Raw genomic sequence first — 18,213 nt, forward strand, 5'->3', positions numbered from 1 at the left:
AAGGGTCTGCCCGGGTGGGATCATTGCCTGGTCCTGGGGTTCTCAGAGCCCAATGCAGCCGTAGACTTGCGCTGTGCAATGCACTATACGCGTGTGTGTGTGAAATGCACTATGTGTGTGTGTGTGTGCAATGCACTATACGTATGTGTGTGTTAGTAATGCATTATACTTGTGTGTGTGCAATGCACTATACTTGTGTGTGTGTGTGCAATGCACTATACTTGTTTGTGTGTGTGCAATGCACTATACTTGTGTGTGTGCAATGCACTATACTTGTGTGTGTGTGTGTGTGTGTGTGTGTGTGTGTGCAATGCACTATACGTGTGTGTGTGCAATGCACTATATGTGTGTGTGTGTGTGCAATGCACTATACTTGTGTGTGTGTGTGTGTGTGTGCAATGCACTATATGTGTGTGTGTGCAATGCACTATACTTGTGTGTGTGTGTGCAATGCACTATACTTGTGTGTGTGTGTGTGTAATGCACTATACGTGTGTGTAATGCATTATACGTGTGTGTGTGCGCAATGCACTATACGTGTGTGTGTGTGTGTAATGCACTATACGTGTGTGTGTGTAATGCACTATACGTGTGTGTGTGTAATGCACTATGTGTGTGTGTGTGTGCAATGCACTATATGTGTGTGTGTGTGTGTAATGCACTATACGTGTGTGTGTGTAATGCACTATACGTGTGTGTGTGTAATGCACTATACGTGTGTGTGTAATGCACTATGTGTGTGTGTGTGTGTGTAATGCACTATATGTGTGTGTGTGTGTGTGTGTGCAATGCACTATACTTGTGTGTGTGTGTAATGCACTATACGTGTGTGTGTGATGCTGAGGGTATGTACCATGCATCTGTAGCACAGGGGTGTACGAGGTCTCAGTTTGCAATCACTGCCCGGGGTACACGCAGGACAATCACAAGCTGCCTTCCAATTGCTTCAATGCAAGGTCCAGTAGGTACTGGTGCATGGGAGCTGGCTGGGTCCAATCATGTTACAGTTCCTGATATTATTTTCTCCCCCTCAATGCTCCTGATGATGCCGGCCAGGGGGGGTGGAACCGTGGAGGCCCTGCCTGTGTGTGTACCAGGCGCATTGAGTTGGGTGCTGCGGCTCCATGCAGACACGTGGGTTGGAGACAGTCTGCACAATAAACAGTTCCTCCCATCACACCCTGGCTCAGCCCCTTCAGAGTTGGTGGAAAGTTTCTGCTGCTGTTGGGATGAGCAATGGCCACAGTAACTTACTGTTGTACCCTTGTGTTACTGGGAGTGTGACTGAGTGGGCCACTTGTTATGGACATAAAGGTGGTGGTGGTAGAGAGAGAGAGAGAGAGACTAAAATCTGGGTTACATCTCCATTGTTTTGCTAAGTAGAATAATAATAAAATATATATATATTTTTTTCAATTGTGCCTGTTATTGGTGTCAGCAGGCTGGTGCTTTATATCCTGTGGTGGTGCTGTGTGACTTAATGATGTGAGTGGGTGGAAAGGCACTGGCTAGTATCATAGGCTGATACATAGTTGCATATGATGAATAATACAAATCTGGCTGTATAAACTATACATTTCTCTAGTCTGTGTTGGGGACACACCAACAGATTTGTGTCCAATGTATCTGGTGGGAACAAGAACCTGGGAAGTATGGGAGCAAATGGCAATCAAAAATGTGCTCCCAATTGCAGGAAAACAGCGAAAAAGCCGTACGCTTGGATACATTTGTGATACCACATTGATTTAAACAATTTCTCTGACTGATCATTGTCTGTTTTACAGCAAGCGGGAGCAAGTGTTTCATTGGCTCCCTTACATATCGAGGTTTTTGTTCCCGTCAGATAGATTGGACAGTCTGTAGGTGTGTTCGCCCCATTCTGATTACTGGTGTAGGACAGGTGAGGCTCTGCGACCACACATCACTGGAATGAAGTACATTGGGCACAACACTGGCTGTATTGTGCTGTTGTGCAGTGTGTTGGCTCATGTGTCTGACACACTGAATTATTTACATTACAGTCTGTCGACCATCCTTATGTAAATATGACAGACCGCCATTTTTCTCGGCTCAAACGCAGCTGGCGGCACTATGGTGTCTCTGATAGCATCAGGGTGACGTTACAGGGTCCTACCGATGGTATTCTCCAAATCACCAAGTAATGCGCTGTAATGTCAATATCATTGGTCTATATTGTTTTATTATATTAGTCCCTTATCATTCGTTAAAAAAAAATGGTATTAATTATACAGATGATGCTTCATTTGCGGAACATATATCTGCGCCGCGCCGGTTCCTGCTTAGTATTTTCTCATATATTGAAAGAAAGTTGTACACTGTGGACCTGATGAAGTGAGTGCAAAGGCTATGACTGCGATCCCATACCCAGCAGATCGACGAAAATCTGCTCATCCTGCAGCCGCAAACATTTATACAGAGACTCCCACCGGTCTCCTAAACCCTACGGCTGCTCAGATGGACAGTCGCAACTGAGACACCAGGGCCAGTAGCCCTGCACATGAAGTTGCCTTTGCTAACTGGTTGACAAGCCACCCTCCCATTACTTCCCATAAATTCTGACTGTGAATAAATAGTCACTGTGGCTGCCATCACCGATAAATCGTTGTGCGGTACAAAAAGATTGCTGTGACCTGCAAACATCGGGCTTGTGTTTTTATGCCGATTGTAAGATATTGTGTGTGTCAAGAAGCTTGAAAGCAGTGATGTAGCAGGCAGAAAATCTCCCGAGCCTAATGCCGGGTACACACTGGGCAATTCCCGGCACGTCAATATTGTGAACTATATTTGCTGTGCCATAGGAGAACTATATATAGTCCAGACACACTGTCCATGATCCTAAACGATATTGCTCATTGATGTCCCTTTTAACGTACACACTAGCTGATTTGCACTATATATACCATTAAATATCGCCCAGTGTGTACCCAGCATAACAGGTCTGCGGTCCATAATCTGTTTGTATTACTCCCTTTAACATTGGAATCTCGATCCCAGGTCCGACCCGGCTACGTCTCTGCTCCAGCGCATTCACATTAAACCCAGGATCGCTGGTTATACAGAGGGTAACCTGGTTTTAACCCTTCTTATAACCCAGTTCAAATTGCCAGGTTGTTTGCCTCTGGTTATAAGCTTTGGCGCTTTCACACCGCCCTTCAACATGTCGGCAACCCTGCAATTACCCTGGTCTGAGGTGGTGTGTGTAAGGTGTATATGTTGCTGCTTATCTTTCCTTGTGATGGTGAAAGAGTCTGCAGAGGGCATGGGAGCAGGACGCAGTGTACAGGTGAAGCAGCTTTGTGTGTAGCAGCTGTTATCACAATGGCTCTATAGCACAGGCTGGTCTTTTGCAGTAGGCTGTGGAATTATGTGGCGTAGAAATGGTATAAAGGATTGACACATTATAGCACATCGCTCCTTAGAGGTGGGAGGAAAAACTTGTGATGTTGACACAAGTGTAAATGCTGAATTATCTCTAGAGAGCTGGTTTAAATGTTCAATCTACAGTACTTTTTGGGATAGGGGCATTCCTACATTGGCAAGGTCATACAGTGAGTGCATGGCACAGATGAATAAATGGTAGCTTTCATTTTATAGCATTGACATGACCGTAAATATACTGTAATATTGCAAGAAGTTGTCAAAAGGCTGCATATGCCCGATTCCCAGTGACCAGGGTAGATGTAATGTGGTGGTCTCCGCCAGTTGGGGGGTAGATACTACAGTAGTGCGCAGCCGGCGTCGCACTCTTTCTGGACCTTTCTCTTGAATTATTTTCTTTTTTTGTAAGAAATGTCTTTGTGACGTAATACTGTGGATCTATGCTATAAGATTCTTATCTCTAGCTTGAAGAAAAATCTGGTAATATATGGGGACAGATGGCAATTGACCATTTGCTCCTAAACATTGGAAAATAAACAAAAGTGTACGCTTGGGCAAAGGGGGGTAGTCGATTACTTCCCCTATTATATTAGACCGTTTTTCTGGTGATGCAGTTTCCCTTCTGTAAAAAGTGGACGTTACATCGGTGAAAAATAGTCGCAAACTGACCCATATTCGGCTTAAACACACATGCCACTAAAAGCACGTGGATCTGTAATTCGCCGATCCACGTGTTTTCCAACAATGCCAATTTTTCCGACAGTTGAAAATTGGGCACTTTAATTGAAATGTAAATTCGACCGAAAACCTCAGACCCGATCACACTGCTGCGATTTCACAGCACGGGTGAGAATCTGTGGTATGGTATGCAGTGCATGTTGCACGAGCTGCCCTTGTGTTCACAGCCTGCGGCGGCTGTGCACAAGTTGATTGACAGGCACCGGGCATTTGGGAGCGTAACATCAGTGTTTTCTGGGAGTGCCCCAGAAAACGCTGGTGTTCCCCAGCTGTTGGGATGGCTGATGATGTAATCTGTGGCCTCCTTCTCACCACGGCCATTGCAGCACAGTGTAAGTCCTGGCTTTCTCAGCGCTGCAACTGCGATCGCATTCACAGCTGTGCACATAGGGGGGCAGTGTGGTCGGTAGTGGTTTACCCGATCGCATCCCAATTATCAGTTCTGAATCGGCGGGCACTAAGTGAGTACCTCCCAAATTGGCTACATCCATTTGATTTTATGGATTTATCCGACTTTGCCCATTTTCCAGCGTTTGGGAGCAAAAATAAGAATCTTCTAGTTTGTATCCAGCTTTAGCCTTGGTGATTTGCTGTAACTTTACTGCCAGGCGCTGTCTCGGCGCATACGCGGAAAAGTCACTGAGATACAGGGAAGGGGAGGAGCGTGACGGCTCCTATGGAGGTATTCCCAGATCTCTCTATTGACGCTCTTCCCATACAGACCGGGTAATACCATCTGTTAAATTAGCCCAGGCCAAACAGAGAAAAATGGCTACTGCTGCATGCGCTGATATCTGTCGTATTCAGTAAGAGCTCTGACTTGTGATTCCACCCTAATAAATTGGTCCCTCAGGGCTGTGTTTATCAATGTAGTCCACTTGCTGATGGTACCTTTTTATCTGGTATTATGGTTACTCGCTGTAATATACAGTATAATCAGGTACTGCTGGTATAGATATATTCTCTTGTGGGATTTGCGATATTTGTTTCTATTTGCGTCACATGCTGGTGGAAGGCTAACGCGATCGGCGCATTTTAACTGTGGCCCCCATTGCAAACTATCGCTACAGAAAAATGTCAGCACTTTACCCCAATCTGATAAATTGCTTGATTTCACCACCTCCAGAGAGGTATGAGGACAGCCATAAGCTTCTGTAAATATGTTGTGGGGGAGAATCTGATTTAACTCTTTGAACAAAATTGTAACCAAACCCCTTTTTTTTTTTTTTTTTTTTTTTACTGTGGCTTCATCAGAAAATAGTCTCTTCATGCGTTCTAAATCCCTTTATGCGATGTCTAGCCTGTATTCTACTGTGGGCTGGAACACATGTCCGTGTATGAATAGGGTAGGCCGGGCCGGTAACTGAATAAAGGAAACCATACCAATGCCGCTTCCCAGAGGCTGTTCATACTGACAGCTCCGTCAAATCTCACCACTTGGATAGCGCCCCCCAGCGTGGATATTTGAACAAGCCCTTGTATAAGTTTTTGTGGCAGCATTCATTGAATAGTTAGTAGGCAAACGGGATGGCGTTTGATATGATCGCCTGTATTCAACTTTATTTTTTGGGGGGCTTAAATGATGGTTCTGGCGTTTGAGGAAAAGCACAGTATAGCTTACTTCTAGGTTTATTGCAGACTATCATTTATGGTATATTAACGGCTGCAATTTCATGCAATATTTTGTGATGCTGTTATTGTCTCCAGTTTCCGTGGAGACCGTTAAGGTTTTGGCCCGAAGGCTGCACTCGAGCCTTCACAAAACAGAGAAGGGCTTACAGCAGAGCAGCGCGTCTGTGATTTGTGTTAACGCTATATTTTAGATAATATTAATTGTACTAGATGTGTATCGGATGGAACATTTTTATATGTATTCCCTTAACCCCTTCAGTGGTGAAAGCATTCTGTTGTGCACTTTTTTTTTTTTTTTAACTCCAGTCAAATCCCACTTATGTGATGTATGAGTATACGACAGGTAATTTGTAAAAACCATGGCACCCTGTCCTCTATTATAATTTTTTTTCGACAAAAACTGTTAATTGAGATGAAAAAGCACTATTTAATAATACGAATACCAATATAAATTAGCCCATTAAATATACATGGGATAATGTTCTTCCTACTGTTAGATCTAAGTATGTTATGGTCACAAAGGAAGTATAGCATTTTTATATAGCAGCACAAGGCTGGAGGTCAAATGCAAGACTATGGGTGGGATTCTCTAATGGTGCCCACACACGCACCGATCCCGGCGGTGCGATGCTATGCGATGGGGTGTGCGCTCCCGCGGCACCTCATTGCACAGTACAAAAAGTATGTGCTGCACATACTTTTTTGTACTAGCTTTTTATCGCATAGCATCGCATGCACAAGGCATACGATGCAATGCTATGTGTGCTAGTTAAGCACAGAACGCACGCTGGGATCGATGCGTCTGTGGGCACCTTAACATCCGCGCCCGCACATCGCCGGCTACCGCAGACATAATTATTGCATATGCTCGAACATATGCGAAAATGATGGCAAAGGACAGCTCTTGCGATGTGCGGCGGGTCCCGGCGGCTCCCCCCTCCCTCCCTTACCTGGCTGGGTGCTGCTGTGGCGGGCTCTCTTCCTCCTGCCTGCACCCGGAAGAGGATTTACAGTGCAGGGAGGAGGCCACTGGTCCGGGCAGCACAGCGCTGTGCTGCCTGGACACAGGTGGTGGCGGGGATCGAGAGGGGCTGGGAGCATTTTGTCCTTTAAGAAGGGAAATGTAGAAAATGGTTGATTATTCTTAGTATACGTTACTAGATTTTTGAGTCTGCCGGCCAGATTGGACACCTTTTTTATAGTGTATTCAGCTTTACTTCTCTTATTTCACAAGCGGTGCGTTTTTTCCATAGAACAGTTTTAAAATATATTTTTTATTCTTATAATTACAATTGTATTTTTATGGACTCTTCTATGAAGCCCTGTAAAACTGTTCCTCCTTTCCATGTAATGTTAGTATTCCTCCGTGTCTAGAGGCAGATCAATCCCTAAGTTGGTGCACTGTATATGTCACCTCAAAATACAAACTTCTACCTCTTACCAAATTAATAAAGGTTTATTCCATAATACAGTTTGATTCTGTCTTTCTTATGATGAATGAGAAAAAAATGCCTTTTGGTCTGTCTTTACTGTGTATCATGTTTGCACTGGTAAAGCCAATTTGGCAGATTTTGGCTTTTTATTACCCCTACAGAGCCTGAAATATTACCCAGATATTTTTGATCTCCTCTGAATCCGACAGCTTGAGGGTTCAGCATAATTTCCGAAACTTCCTCATGCACCCTTGCTACAGAACCAAGCTCCGTTGTGCTTCATACATTATTGTGGTTAGTTACAGCCTATGGTGCAAATAATGCTGCTACAGACTTCAGCTGTTTTTGCAAGACGTAAGTTTTCAGTCTGGAGTAAAGCTGGATACATACTATAAAGTTGCCCATACACTGGAACGATTCCAGGGTGATTGATAGCTCATTTTTTTTGTTTTCATTCGATTCCGGCAAGACATTGGATGAAAAGTGTCAAAATTGCATGTGTTTGACATCCGATGAGCATTGCATCGGAGTCTGAAGATTGGACTTCTTAGATACATCGCATAGGGGATGAGAACAGATCAGAATAAGGGCCTATATGCAAAAATTCTGCATATGGTGTATGTAAGGGGATCACAGGTGACTTCTCTGTTCGGATAAGTCACCCTAGTATGAACCTTTAAGATTTTGTCAAATCTTCCTGGTTGGATCAAACACCGGTCGTCAAAAAAAAACAACAAAAAAAAAAAAAACTTTTGAGTCCTTTATTTTATTGACTTTTTTCTGATTCTCTATATGTCAAAAAATAACCAAAACCTTTGTATAATTTTGAAAAACTTTGCTTTTATCCCTTTTTTACAGTGATCACTAAATATTAAGTTTTTTTTTTTTCAACAAGGAGAAGTGTGTTTTAGTTAGTAGAAAGGGACGAGCAGAGGTAAAGCAAGTTGAAGGTCGTTATCAGGGCAATACAATGAGAGCATGATGGGGGATTATATTTGGGGGCTAGTATGAGCGAGTCCATACAATTACAGAAGAAATACGAAAAATATTTATCTATTACTATTAGTTGTGTTTAAAAAAAAGAAAAATTGAAAATAAGTTATTAAAATTCATAACAAAAGTTTATTTTTACATACAATAAAGAAACGAAAATAGGAAAATTTTCTTAAAATCCGTAATATTGTTCTAATTGCTACAACAGCAAACTTTTTCGGGTAAAAATTTTTTCTTCGCTTAATAATTTGGAAGAAATAAAAATCAGATTGGCAAAACCCAGGCTCAATTTGTGTTGACCGCCGTAGTCAACCCAAACCCTGGAAAAGGATAAATGGTCGTTCATACAATTTGGATAAATTTATTTGATTGTTCAGATAAATTTGTTAAATCCGTATTCAAGCATTTGGGAGCAAATAGGTGATTGTCATTTGTTCCCACCAGACAGATTGGGGGCCTGATTCATTCCTGCCTACTCATCTGCAAAGTTGTAGATAGCCGCTAACCCGACAGATAATAAACCTGCGCTTTGCAAATCTGTGAATGATTCGCTGTCCTGTCACAAATCCATATACAATTCATGTCAACTTCTTTTTCAGTCCGTGCAAATGTGAATACCCTACTGGTAATCTGTGACGGAAACGGGTTAATCGAGACCGACGCTGACGACGTCACAAACTCCGCCTTTTAAAACGCCTGGGTTTTTTTCTGCCACTCCCAGAAAACAGCCGATTATAACCCCCCAAATGCCAACTTCCTGTCAGTGAAATTGTGTGTGTGTGGGGGGGATTGCAGTGACGAGCCATACACTATTTCTCTTGCTTTTTGGGTTTGAGCGTGCCCGGCCAGATGCATGCAAGTTCACATATCAGCGATCAACTCTGAATCAGGCCCTTGGTGTGTAATCCGCTTCAAAGAGCAATTTTAAGAAAAAACACTTTACTACGCCGCTCCTTGCAACGGATGTCTCACCCCATGGAGTTCTAATAACAACACTACTGTCTTATTACACCGATTTAACTCCACATCCTATTGAGGCATATACCAATATTTGCATATTTTTAGTTTTCCTGTACGCTAGTAATTGTTGCATTGGATGAGCTAACAGAGGTTAGATGGTGACGGTAAGAAATACTTAGATGGTGACCCTGCCACTATAATGTTAGGAAAATACGTTCTCTTCTAGAATATGCAACAGATTTAATCGTTTTTTTATCAATTCCGGATATCTACATGCATGAAACTTTATAGGGATAGCTGTACGTCTGCGTTATTAATGATCAGCAGTGATGGAATTTGGTGGAACGAAAGGCCAATATCTGGTCACGATAGCTCTGTAGTTTTTGTAGACCTACAACGGACGGGAAACGTGGTGTTTCTGGGGCTTCCTAAACAGACACATGCAGAACTACGAAGCGCGAGACGAAGATTAGATGTACCACTTAAACCATTGGAAGATGAGAGGAATCATTTTACTCCACAAAGGCACATTACTTGTAAAGAGCTGAGCAAGGCAGCAGGAGCTAATTGGAGTGTTTGTTTTCATCTCTGAATGTGTATTTTTTAAGTCTTTATTGCCTGAAGTTAATTGATGGAATTTTGCATGTTAAAGAGCCAGCCATGCTTGGTAAATTTGTTCTCCCCCAGTATCTAAGAGAACCGGCTTTCATCTGTCTTCCAGCAAATGTTGTTGTGCGTTCTGTAAACTGAATATTTCTTCCCATATATTGCTATTTCTCTGACTCTTTGCCTTTGGTGTGTAAGTCATTTGTGCGATAGTGAGCTATAGCTGACCTTTTTTAAATGATTAATGTTGGACGTATTTCGTCCTGGTAATGGCAGGCAGAGTGTACGTTAGCAATAAGTAACATTTCCAAACTGTTCCGTGGAATAATCGGTAATTTTAATGTTTTTCTGTATTCTGTACTGATGGAATTTGACCTTAAGTGGTCCCAGTTCTATGCGAGGTACAGAGCAGAATGATTTTTTCCATCATTATTATCCCATTCATATCTATAGCCTACACAGGATGTGAATGTGCCAACACTGGGGCTGATTTTCTTTTTTTTTTTTTTAACATCAATAAATTTTTATTAAAGTATAATCAGTATATGGGGTACAAAAGGAAGAAAAGGGAGGCATTGTCGGGGGGGGGGGGGGGATAGGACACATAGTAAATCGGGCAATTCGCTACGCAGAGCGAACAATACAATATAAGAAAAATAATAATAGAGAAAAAAAAAAAATAAATACAATCTAACATAATCGTGTAGCAACAAGGCAGCAGAGTGACTGAACCAGCATTGCCAAACTCAATACCGCTGTTACATACGTAGGGGAAGGGTTGAAGCGTCCACAGCTCCATTGGCCTCCGCGGACTCGTTTAGACTGAACTGGAGGGGGTCTGATGCGGATGTGCAAGGGAAGAACTGGGCTCCCTCACCCTCTGTTACATATGTGTGCCATAATAGCCAGCGGTGGGAGGAAGGCGAGGGCGGGGGGGTGGGAGAGGTCGAGCCCGTCTCCATCAAGAAATGGTGGTTCATCTTCATAATGACCTGTAATAAGGATGGGGGGGTGGGCTGTTTCCACTGCTGAGCTAGGTTGGCCCTTGCAGCTATTAGTATGTGGCCCATGACTGGTCTCTTCACGGGGGGGATCTCTTGGGGGTAGACATGGAGCAGGGCCAGGGCTGGGTCTGGGATGACTTTGATCTTGAGTACTGAGGAGATTAGATCAAATACTTCTGTCCAGTATTTAAGGATAAGGGGGCAGGACCAGAAGATATGGAATATGTCCCCCGCTTGACCACACAGCCTCCAACATTTGTTGGAGGATGATGGCCAGAATGTGTGCAGACGCTCAGGAGTCATGTAGATTCTATTTATGAGCTTGATGTGCATCTCTGTGTGGTTCAAGCAGTTGGACATATCATAAGAGGTGAGGAAGATTTGGCGCCATTGTGCGGGGGTAAACGTTCTACCTAGGTCAGCCTCCCATTTCGTGTGCACAGAGGTTTTCGAGAAAGCAGAGGGGGTTATTAGGGTCTTATACCAGAAAGAGATGTCACGTTTAGTGTGGGCTGAAAAAGGTCTGGAAAAGATAGTTTGGAGAGAGGGCTGTGGTGGGGGTAGGGTCGCTATGTTGATTCTCCACCAGTGAGCAATTTGTGTGTAATGTAGATATTCCGAAGCAGGGATCTGGAAACTATACTGTAGGGAAGCGAAGGATTGGAGGGAGTGTGAGTCCATGATGTCGCTTAGGGTGGTAATGCCCCGGGCTTTCCAGGAGTTTAAGTTTAGGTTTGGGATGAGTTTAGCTACAGTCGTTATGGAGATATTGGGCAAGTTGTTAGTCGTGGTAGTTAAAGTGGCTAGTAATTGGTCCCAGGCTCGTAGGGCTGCTTTGGTGGATGGGAGAAGTTGAGGCTGGGACGGTCTAAGATGACGCGGTATTCTAAATAGGTCGGCCAGAGGTATGCGGGGGGAGAGGGCTTGCTCAATAGCAACCCAACTCGTGGGGGAGTCGGGTGTGGAGTAGTTTTTAATTGGGGCCAGGAGGGATGCCCAGTGATATAAGAACAAATCCGGGAGATCTAGTCCTCCGAATGCTCTGGGTAAACACATTTTGGCGCGAGCGATCTTTGGGGGCTTGGAGGCCCACACATATTTCGTCAGGATAGATGAGCCTAGCCGGAGGGACTTCTGAGGGAAGTCGTAGGGGATAGTTCGAAACAGATACATCAATTTTGGGAGGAGGGACATCTTAAAAGCAGCCATGCGGCCCATCCAGGAAATATCGAATGCAGTCCAGGAATTGGATAGGGCAGTTAGGGCAGAAAGTAGGGGGGTAAGGTTAATGTCAAAGACCTTAGATGTGGTGGAGGGGATATTAATCCCGAGGTATTTTATTGATTCTTTTTGCCAGTTGTATTGGTATAGTGACTTTAGGTGGGGGATGGAAGGGGCGAGGTTGATCGGGAGTGCGTCAGTTTTGGTAGTATTTAATTTGTAATATGAGGCCAAACTATATGCATCTAAAATATTATGGAGGTAAGGGAGAGTTGTAGTAGGGTTGGTTATGAAGAGCAGAACATCATCCGCAAAGAGACTCAGTTTATGTTGGCTCTGGCCACTCTTTAAACCGCCCATCTTGTTATCATTGCGTATGGTAATGGCTAGAGGTTCGATTGATAGAACAAAGATAAGCGGTGAAAGAGGGCAGCCCTGCCTAGTGCCATTAGTGATATTGAAGGTATCTGAGAGGAAGCCGTTGCTGAGCACCCGGGCCGAAGGAGAGCTGTAGAGTGTCATTATAGATGTGAGGATGCGATCTCTGAAGCCAAATCGACAGAGTACCTCCTGCATGTAGCGCCAGTTCAGTCTGTCGAACGCTTTTTCTGCGTCTAGAGATAGTAAGAGGAGGTCCTGCTCACCAGACAGGGAGTCGATAAGATCGAACACTCGTCTGGTGTTGTCGGAGGCCTGTCTTCCCGGGACAAACCCGGTCTGGTCAGGGTGCACCAGCAACGGCAATACCTGGTTGATACGTATGGCCATCACTTTGGCAAATAATTTAATGTCGCAATTTAGCAATGCTATGGGACGGTAATTTTGGCATAGGGATGGGTCTTTTCCCGGCTTGGGGATAGTCACTATGCGGGCTTCAAGTAGTTCTGGTGGGGCAGACCCTAGCGTGGATAGTTCATTAAAGAGGTCCGTCAGTAATGGGGTTACTAAGTCTTTAAATGTGATGTAGAAATCAGATATGAATCCGTCTGGGCCTGGGGCTTTGTTGCGAGGTAGGGATTTGATAGCTGTTTGTATTTCCAGTTGTGACCAGGGGGCGTTAAGGGCTGCTAATTGTTCTGGGGTGAGGGATGGGAATTGTACCTTGTCGAGAAATGCAGATATCGAGTCTGGAGAGGGCTGGGGGGTGGAGGGGTCGGAGGACAAGTTATATAATTTGGCATAATACTGGGCGAATTGGTTCGCTATATCCTTAGGGTTAATGACCTTGGTTTTGGAGGGAGTTATAATGTGCTTAATTTTGTTTCTGGCTTGTTGGGCCCTCAGTTTTCGAGCTAACATTCTGCCTGATCTATTACTGAACAAATAAAATTTGTGTCGCATTCTATTCAGTGCCAGTTGGGTGCGGGCAAGAAGGAGTTTCTGGATCTGGCTGCGTATACCTGATATCTCTTTTTTGAGGGCTCTGGATGGGGTGGTTTTATTCTGTGTTTCGAGGACACCCAGTCTGGCTTCTAGTTCCATTTGGGACTTAGCAGACCTTCGTTTGAGGAAGGCGCCTGCTTGGATTGCGGCTCCCCTGGTGACTGCCTTTAGAGCGCACCAGTGGTTTGTGATGGAGGTGTCGTGAGGGGAGTTGGTAGCGAGATAAGTGTTTATGGAAGTTAATATAGTAGATCTAGAGGTGGGGTCTTTAAGTAGATGGGGGAAAAGCCTCCAGGGTCTCGAGGGGTTTTTGGGGGAGTGAGTGTTCCAAGACCATGTGACCGGGGCATGATCTGACCATGTGATGGGCAAAATGTCCACATCTTTCGTGTGTTGTAGGGTCCATTTGTCGCATAGTATATAATCTATCCTGGAATATGAGTTGTGGACTGGCGAGTAGAAAGTGTATTCGCGGCCGGAGGGGTAGTTAGTTCTCCATATATCATAGAGGTCAAACTCCAAAAGGAGGTTGCGAAAAGCTAGGGACGGGCCTGATAACTGCGAGGAAGGGGTAGAGGATACACGTGATTTATCTAGTTTTGGGTCAAGGGCTAGGTTAAAGTCACCCAGAAGAATCACAGGGCCCTTTGCGGATTTTTGTATTAGAAGAAATAGTTTGCGCAGGAAGGGGATTTGATTATAGTTTGGTGCATATAAGCATACGATGGTGGTCAGTGTATCGTCTAGTAGGCCAGACAATATAATATATCTACCACTCTTGTCCTGGGTCTGAGACTGTAATACAAAAGTAGTATGTTTGCCAAATAGTATGGCAACCCCATTCCGTTTAGTGGGGCCATTAGCGTAGTAGGCTGTAGGGTAGTTTGCGTCTCTGAATACTGGGGAGTTGGAGGAGCTGAAGTGCGTCTCCTGAATAGCCACCACATCGGCCTTTTGTTTATGGAAGTAGGACAGGGCCATTCTTCTTTTGTTAGGGGAGTTCAGCCCTTTTACATTCATAGACAGGAAATTAGGCATTGTATATGAAGGGGGGTTCCGGTAGGAACCTATGTCTCAGTAGGGGAGGGGTCTTGCCCCAGTGGTTAGCGTCCGAATTGTCCGTGAAGAGCCCGGAGGGCGGGATGTGGGCGTGTAGAGGGTAGGGGGGGGGGTGAGAGGGAAAAGAACAGGGAAAGGTAAAACAAAAAGGTCCGGAATATTGGACCTGCATGACTACTGCAGGGGCGGGGGGAAGGGGTCTTGCAGTAGTATGTGCAATGTCGGGGTGGTGGCCTGGCTCGCACAACGGGGAGCCGCCACTCACATATGAACATATATAAAACTATAACGAGGTACATAAACATAGTAACATAGGAAACACATCTAAGTGTGAGAACAGAACCTAGCTTATTGCTAGAGAGAACCATAATATTAATATAAAGTCCCAGTTGACCAGCATCCTGCATATTACAAAAAAAGAAACAGTGAAAGATGATACTTAACATGAAGCTCTCGTCCCGGTGGAGGAGAGCGCAGGAGCCTGGGCAACAGGTTCGCGAACAGGGTGATACAATCTTCTAGGACCATGAAGGATTCTCAGGTAGTGGACCAGTCCTGATGTAAGGGTTGTGGGCGTCTTGACTCCTGAGAACCGGTAACCGAGATATCCCAGTCCATCAGAAGTTTAACCCCAGCGTCCAAAGAGGAGATGACGTAGGTGGAGTCCTCATAGTACACGATGAGTTTGACCGGGAATCCCCACCGGTACCGGATTTCGTGGTTTCGGAGTGCTGCGGTGATGGGGGCAAAAGCTCTTCTGTTGGCTATAGTGGCTGGAGAAAAATCCTGAAAGATCTGCAGGCCGCCTAGAGTGTCCGAGTTCTTGGACTCACGGGCCGCCTTCAGGATGCGTTCCTTGACGGTGAAGAAGTGCACCCGAAGGAGCGTATCTCTCGGCAGGTCAGAAGAGACTGTCTTGGGTCTCGGAAGGCGATGTATACGGTCTATCAGGAGGTCTTTGGGGTCTGCTGAGGGGAGTAGTTTGCGGAACAGGATGATGGCATAGTCTTCCAGTTCAGCGTTAGCTACCGAATTGGGAATGCCTCTGATTTTTATGTTATTGCGTCTGGACCTGTCCTCCAGGTCCGCCATCTTGGATTTAAATTGGTCGATATCTCGTTGCTGGCAATCATAGGAGGTTATCAGGTCGTTGTGTGACGCTACAATCTCATCCATTCTGCGCTCCAGGTGGTCGGTTCTGACTCCTATGGCTACTAGTTCTGACTTGACCTCGCGGATAGTCGACTTCAGGTCCTTGGTTATCTCTGCTTGGAATGCAGAAAAGACCTGACATAGGGACCTCATAGTCACAGGAGCATCTGAGTCCATATCTACGCCAGTTAGCCCTGCTGTAGCTGTTGTCTCGCTCGGCGCGTCCCGGGAGTGGGAGGCCTGGGTGGGGGGGCTATGCTGGACCGTAGAGAGAGGGGGAGATGTCCTGGGAGGGAGGGGGATTTTGGAGGGGACCACGTTTTTAACCCTCTTGGGGGGCATGATAAGGAGAGGGAGCACTCGTGCTGGATACGTTAGTCTCTGAAAGAGTGGCACCGGTGGGGGAGGTAGGTTAACGGTAACGCTGGGTCATATTAACCTCGGGCTTGTTAGTGTGAGTGAGTGGCAGCAGATAGTTGGGGTTCTCACATCTGAGGCTGCTGCTGTGCCGTGGATTGGAAGTCACTCAGGGCGCTCACTCTGGGGACTGTAGGATAGGGGAGTGTGAGCAGCTAGGGAGGGTGATTTCCAGCTTTCACAGATTATGGGGTGAGCTGGGCTTATCCAGCTAGATTGGGTTAATGCTGTCCAGCAGCAAGGCAGAGCAAAGGCAAGGGAGTGTTGTTTTCCAGGTAGGGAGTGGTGGGGGGACAGCTCCCAGATTCTAATAAACACTGGCCCTGTCTCTGATGGATGAGCTATCGCTTTGCTGCCCAGGTGTTGGTGGTAAGGGATGAGTTTCACCCTGCTCCCTGTCTTATACTTCAGGCCCAGTGCAGCTGGGGGGAGATTTGGAGGTGTGGTATTCCCCTTGTTGCCCTCAGGGTGCTTAGGGAGGGATGCTGTATCCCACTTTGGCAGAGAGTCTGCCCTGTAATGGGGGGGAGCAGCAGGGGGTGCGCTGGTTATTGAGATCTCCTGTGGGGATGGATCTCTTACACTGCCTGTGTGTGATGGGCTCCGGCCAGGCTAGTCAGCCCTGCAAGGCTGTGGATAGGGGCTGCCGCGATACACTAGCAGCGCCCCACCTCACCTCGTGACAGGGCCTCTTCCAGCCCGCAGTAATGGCGGCCGCGTCCTCCGGATCCCGAGCACCCCTCCGTGCTGATTCTCCGGTCCCTGGGTCTAGTGGTAGGCTTGTGGGTCAATCCTCTCCCCTCCGCCACCTCACGTGCTTCAGGAGTGTTCTGGGGATGTGCGTCCGCACACCTCCGTCGCCCGCCCCGAAATCGAGGTCCCGGCTTTGTGAAGAGGACCAGGCCGCAACCCGCGGGAAGGCAGGAGGCCCTCCCCGGCTCCGCAACCGGTCTCTAGGTGCTCTGCAGAGGGTATGGGGGTCGAGGGTGACGCTGAGGGAAGGGTATTAGGAGGGGGAAGCAGGTATTAGCAGGCTATAGGATTCGGTCTGGACGGAGCTCACAGCGTACACGTCCGCTCGCTATGGCTGCCAGGCCACGCCCCCCCCTGATTTTCTTTTTGTATGGTTTAAGCAGGGGTTAAAGTAAGGAGGAACGGGGTAGAACTGAGTTCCACCACCTGTTATGGTGAGGTGGAACATTTTTACCTCCGCATTGGCCCCGGGTGCCGGACGGCGTCCCGACAGTACAGTCATTTACCCGACGTCTGGATCCCGACTGTTAAAATACCGACGGCCACCGGCTATTCTCCCTCGTGGGGGTCCACGAACCCCATAGAGGGAGAATAGAATAGGTGGAGAGCGTAGCGTGGCAAGCGCATCGAGCTCTCAAGGGGCTTTGTTGTGCTCGCCACGTGGTCTGAGTCCGACCAGTTGGGATCCCAACTTTGGGCTAATGACTGTCGGGATCCCGACTGTTGGAACCATGTACCACACCCATTGGCCCTGCACAGTGATTCTCACAGAACAGCATTCTAGTTTGAGGGGGATGCCCCAAACCCTACCACTGGCCCTGTCTCAACCTAATGGGGGGAGGGGGTAATTAGATGATGTAGAGAAATGAGTTCCCCCACCTCTGCATGACCACTTTAAGCCCTGGGTTTAAGCCTACACAGCTGTTATTTTTGGGTGTGGATCCTGGTCAACAGGCATTAGGTTAACATGCAAAAGGTCGACATGAGTGGTTTAGTAGACTACGTCAACATGTACACCATATAAGTGTAATTCTTCCCCGCTGTTGGGCACACGATTATATTTCCCCCTCCACGTCCACTGTGAAAAACTCATGTCGGCCTTTTGACCAGGTCACTATTGGTCGACCATGCCTGTTGACCTAGACACTGTTGACCCAATGACCACATACCCGATTTTTCACCCTGCTGATTAGACGAACCAAGTAAGTGAAGCAGCTGCCCCAAAAATGAATAGACTTTTTTTTTTTTTTTTTTTTTTTTTTTTTTTTTTTAATGTTAGTTTTTATTGTTTATATAACAAATAAAATCCAGCTTACATTTAGCATCATATGGAAAAAAAAACCAAGGCACTTAGCTTGTATACAGGTTATAACATAATGCAGCTGGGAGACACACATCACATACCTTACATTACATTTAATACATACATATACCCAAAAACCCCAATACAAATAAGAAAACAT

General features: G+C 45.9%; 1 protein-coding gene across 1 annotated transcript in view; it reads left to right on the forward strand.

Annotated features, from left to right (window-relative positions):
* Nucleotides 1–18,213, forward strand: part of ZNF423 (zinc finger protein 423) — a 240,761-nt gene that overhangs the window by 1,012 nt on the left and 221,536 nt on the right. The window lies entirely within an intron of this gene.

This window comes from Crinia signifera, chromosome 11, assembly GCF_055691185.1.
Source record: "Crinia signifera chromosome 11, ASM5569118v1, whole genome shotgun sequence".
Taxonomy (NCBI): Eukaryota; Metazoa; Chordata; class Amphibia; order Anura; family Myobatrachidae; genus Crinia; species Crinia signifera.